Source organism: Ruditapes philippinarum, unplaced genomic scaffold (genome assembly GCF_026571515.1).
Source record: "Ruditapes philippinarum isolate M1 unplaced genomic scaffold, ASM2657151v2 ctg623_1_1_1_1, whole genome shotgun sequence".
Classification (NCBI taxonomy): domain Eukaryota; kingdom Metazoa; phylum Mollusca; class Bivalvia; order Venerida; family Veneridae; genus Ruditapes; species Ruditapes philippinarum.
Genome location: NW_026856414.1, coordinates 8657 through 14412, shown reverse-complemented (window position 1 = coordinate 14412; position 5756 = coordinate 8657).

Below are 5756 nucleotides of genomic sequence, written 5' to 3'. Positions count from 1 at the left end.
TTAAACGGAGAGCACTATGGTACCGTTGTATGTTAATTGATGGCCCTTTTTGGATTCAGTATATTTTTTGTAACAGAATATGATGTCACTACAGTTTCAGCAGACGACCTTCACTTGTCGGAACATGAAATTATAAGTTTAACCGTTAAATATGGGGTAAAATAAAGAAGTATTTTAAACACACACCGGCAGCTTTTGATTTTCCTGATCAATGACAGAATTTATTTGAAATGAAAAAAAATCTAACAATTTCTATCCAAATTCTATCCAAATTCACAAAAAGCAGCACTTCCACTTTCACTTTAATGGTGGAAACAGTATTTGGTGGCATTCAATGTGTAAAGAAACAAATTTTCTGATTACATCGGAATGGGCAAGGACGCGGTACCCGCGGGGAGTACCGGTACTATATTTACGGCTGTTGTCACTGTTCGCACAAGTATCAGCTTATCAGATGAAACCATTCCAATTTCTTGTAAAATATCTACTTCTTGTGACGTTTCAGTAGCGTTATTATTATTGCATCGCTCTTTTACCACTTCTCTTGATTAATGTGTACTTGTATTTGAAGCTTATTTGAAATTTAGTTAGACACAAGCTTCTGTGATGACTATTTCTGTCACCACAATTTGCACAAATTTTCCTCGTTTACATTCGATTGATTTATGTCCGAATTTGAGGCAAATGAAACAACTATTTTTCAGCATTCTTTTTCTTTCTTCAATAGATTGGCATTTAGGGCATTCATCACATCAGTGCCCCTTTTTGGAATATCTACATAATGTAGAATAAAATTTACGAACAGTTCTAGTGTCCACAGAACACTTTTTATTTCCATTGTTAGCCATAAGAGCTTCACCGGAAGTTATTTTACTGTTCTCACAATTGAAATCTCTTCTAAGTGTAGGTCTTTTCGGACCGAAACTAGTAGAATGTTCCCTAGGAACAAAACTATTATAGGGTCCTTTAGGGCTAAAACTTTATATTTTATCGCATGCGGGTAACTTTGAACGTTATCACAAACATTTCTTTGCAAAAAACTGTATGGTTTTGACTTATTTTCTACACTACAAGTTTTCTTTTCTGTTCTCTCAAGGACCAAGAAATAATTATTTAATTTATCACGTAATGTTGCTAAAGTCCATTCTTTCTTAGATCCGTTACACATCTCAAGATGTGACAGCATGTTGTCTGGTAGTTTTTCTCTTATCATAGCAATAAACAAATCTTGATTGACATCTTGTCTTAATGCCTCTAAACTACGAAGATGTTTTCCGATTTGATCAACAAAACATCTAAGACTTTGAATATTTATAATGTTATTAGAGTGCAAATCTATGACTTCATGTGCATTTCCATATCTTTTCTGTAATAATTTGATAGCAACAGTTGTCACCAGAAAGGTCCAAACCAGATATTGCATTTTTAGTTTCTCCATATAGTTTGCTTCGTAGATAATTGAACTTTTGAATATCGTAAATGTCTTGGTTACTGTTAACTGATGCATTAATTGTATCCCAAAACTGACACCACTACAACTTATCGCAATTAAATGAATACATGCCTTACATTGGAAATTTAACATTCATTGGTTTTCTGTGGTTATAATTGCAAATTCTGAAAAAAGAGGTGGAGCAATGAAGACGACTATATAATTGAAAATTGCAAGTGTATGGAACATATCTTACGTGCGCTAACATCGGCATAAGATGTATTTTATATTTAGCACGAATGTGCGGTAATCAATTAAACCGAACCTGCAAATTTTCAATTTTGTCGTTTTGTGCGTTTCTGTAGGGATTCCGTTTTCTTTATTTTAAAATTGAAAAGAATACAGTTTGAAAGAATTGAGAACATCTCCAGATAGTTTAGTTAGGCAGTAATGATGTTACTTTAGATAAATAGACATATTGTATCATATCTTATGTATTACTACAATCTTTAATACATATAATATCCTGCAAAAATAAGCAGAATAAAAAAACGGCAGTATTGAAAATGTTGCAGGCTCGGACAGAGTGGTAAATGCATTTTATTGCTGGCTCAGTTTGGCTCAGCCTGTTTATGAACGAGATGATAAATGCAATATATTGTTCAATCACCTATGCATCGTTTTAAGCAGCATATTCAACTTTTTGAATTTGGGGAAAGTTTCCCTGTTTTTTAATATGGAACCTTCAATTCAATGTGACACGTGGGTGCCATTCCAATAAAAGCGGCATGTGGTCCGCAAGTAAAAACGCTGTCACTTAAACGCGAAATAATAGGCGCGACTAAATAAAATGAAAAATTTAAAGTGTATCAAATTGATAATGAACAATTTAATCTAATGTGAACAATCGTGAAAATAAATTCTTACAATTATAAAAGGTATAGTATATAGTACAAGCATATATAAATCTTCCGCATCATGCATCATTTAGTGTTTCTCCGGAAACGTATCTAACAATAAAGTACATTTCTTCCCGTTTCCGAATTTTCATGTAACCTCGAACAAAGTTATTAAATAGATATATCATTGAAATTCCTTACTTCTATTTATTTTGCCATAAGGATAGAAATAATACAGTTTAATAATAAAAAACAAATTGAGGTAAGTTTATACATTGATAATATATGTAGGATTGAAAATGACTCTGAAACTTTGTCTTATACCATAGACACAAATTAGAAAAAAAACAAATGTTGACTATTTTAATATTGATGTTATATACAAATACTGTTGTAAAATATTGCTGTTTTAAGTTTTACTTTTGTATCACTTTACTCGCATATTACAACAATTGCCAGGAATATGCTATATCAGTTTAAAAAAATATAGTTCGTTATTGACTCAATCACACCAAGTCTGCAATTTAATTTTGTCTATTAAACATTTTTGATTGCCCGTGTATTTCTTAATTGAAAATTAAATAAAAAAAAACAAGACAGTAATCATAATCTGATCAGACAAAAATGACTAAAGTAGCGGTTTCAACTAAATTGAAAAATATTGGATGTTACTTTTTACACGAGAAAGTATTGGGAGTATTTAGAAATAAGCTCTTTCAATTCCATTGTGTGAGTAAAAGAATCATAGATTTTGATTAATTATAAGATATCGCAAAAAAATGTGTCAACTATATTTACCGATTCCAGCAATAAAAATGACCACACAGGTGTACCTTTACAGAGAGGAAGTATTGCATACGCGCCATTGTCGCATTATTTTAATGCGTGACTCCGGTCGCCATGCAAAATAGCTGACGGCAATTCAGCAAACGCAGAATACAACATTTAAACATTAAAATTGAGAATTTAGAACAATCCAATTTAGAAATCATATTAATCAAACATCTGAAATAAAATCTAAAAATTGCTAACCACCAAGCGTTTTACAGTTATCAATGCTGTTGAATGTATGTATTTGAACTACTTTTATTATTTTTGTTGTATAATAAAATATTACTGTTTGGTATACCATTAAACCTTTACCACTTCTTAACGGTATTCGTTTGTGCCAATTGAAATGTGGTGTACACACTTATTATTTACATTTGTCCACATCTGTTTTATTAGTCCATTTATGAATTATCATATTTTTTGTTTGCTAATTATCTTATTATATTAGTGTCGGATAAGATAAATACCACATTCCGTTAATCTTTTACGTCATCTGCAACTTCCTTTAAGACAGGTTCGCCATTTGTGGCCCTAATTTGTGACGGGGTTTGTTCCCATAATCCAGCGTTTTATGCCGACTTGTCATGTTTCTTCCTGAAAGATGCTTAATCTGACTCCTGTATATCTTGTTGTATATGACACGAAATTGTTTTGGCTGCGATCTGTAAATATTCTATTCCAATACCTTAAACACATGTTACTTTTTACATTTCAGAAATATTATCATAATAAAGCGAACTGGGAATTTTTGATTTGTGCCTCGGGATCTTGGTATCATGTGCTGTACACCTTACAGTCAAATCATCGGACGTATATCAAGACTACCAAGAAACAACCAACAAACTGCTCGTTTGGTATCTGGAAACAAAGTAAAAACTTCTATGAAAGCAGACTCATTGCATTAAAACCAAACTTTATGCATTTTACACTGGAACTTGACAACTACACTTACAACTCAACCCCGGACATTTTTCGTCCTCTTCATTGGGTATGGACTTATTCCTCACCTATGGTGAGCTATCCGTATTTAGCATGGAACATCGATCACGGACTTCTTTCTTTTTCGCTCTTGGACGTAAAAACCGTTGTTATTCCGTTTGTAAAACTCAAAGTAGTAAATGATTGTGAAGTTATCCTTGGGAGTCAAGGAACATCACTGGGCATTGTTAATGCCCTGTCTGATCTAATTATCAATATGTCGGACGAAGGTTATCACAGGTATGAGGAAAGTTACTTCTGCTATTTGGCAGAGGATCCTGGTATCCGAGAGAGAACGGAGTACCTAGCTGCATTATATTTAAGCTATCCAATTGCTTACTTGAATTATAACTGTTGTCGTTTAAGGTATAGCTATTTAGATGAAAAATACATTACAGATTGCACAATTCAGCAGCACAAAACATGGGAACAGTGCAGGCTCGGGCCATATATTCTTGCAATTATCATTTTTATGTATTTCCCGATTTTCCTGCTTGATTTTTGCGCATGGTTATCAAAAGACGAGCACATTATTCAACACAATTTTGAGTTAGTAAATCAAATACATGACGGATATGAACCAATAGTCAAAGACGAAAATGACTGGGTTTACCTGAAAGGAAATCCACCTCTGACATTGTTAGAATCATTTAGCTTTTTATTTTGTGGCATGAATAAGACATGCCCAGTTCTAATGTCGAGGATTCGACGGGCAATTTACATTTTGCTGACACCTTGTATCATTTTCATACAAATTTGGATGTATTCTGACGGTATTGGACCAGACCAACCTAAAATAACTATTCGTGAGTTAGTAAAATTTGGCAAGCCATTGGGATTTCTTTCTCTTCTTGGTGATACGAAAGATCAAATAAAAGTGTTTGCACCAGTTTTTGGAGGACCAGTTTGTCTTCTGTGCACGTACTACGTGTTGGCACTGGTCTTTCTAGTACTTCCTCGTAGCTTCAAACAAATTGTAGAACGAGGAATGCCAAATAGTAACATACCATCTCCGTTCTTCCTTCATGTAGACGAGATCATCAGATTATCAATGCTTTCGGAAACACCTGAGCCGGGGTATAAAAATGCTGCCACTGTCTGCAAATGCAGCATATACATGCTTTTCAACACAATGTTCTAGGAAAGAGTTCTTGAAATTCAAAAAGAACGATTTTGCACGATTACGTTAAATACTTCAAGACTAATATGTGTTTTAAAGGTTGTCATGTCCCCATTTTATGTATTGTTTTGCTTTCTGGAAATCATTTTATGTATAGTTTTCTATGCGTTACCGGTTTTTGGTTCAGTTACAATTATGGTTAAAGGGGCTGTCAAATCATTTTTTATGTGTCGAGACCAGAGCAGACATGTTTCAATCATATTCAGAAACCCATTATCTATCATGTTTGGAACTATCACTGTTATTGCGATGTTTCTGTTTTTCGTTTATTCCGTGTGTTTGATTTTTATAGAAAGTTTTTCATTCATTTCTCAGATTATTATTTTCTGTTTTATTGTAGTCATTGTTTACCCTTCTGTGGCGTTCGGTTATCTGTTTTTCTTTGTGGTTTTGCTCTACTATATGGTCCGTTTAGTCAAAGGTTTCAGCGATGGAT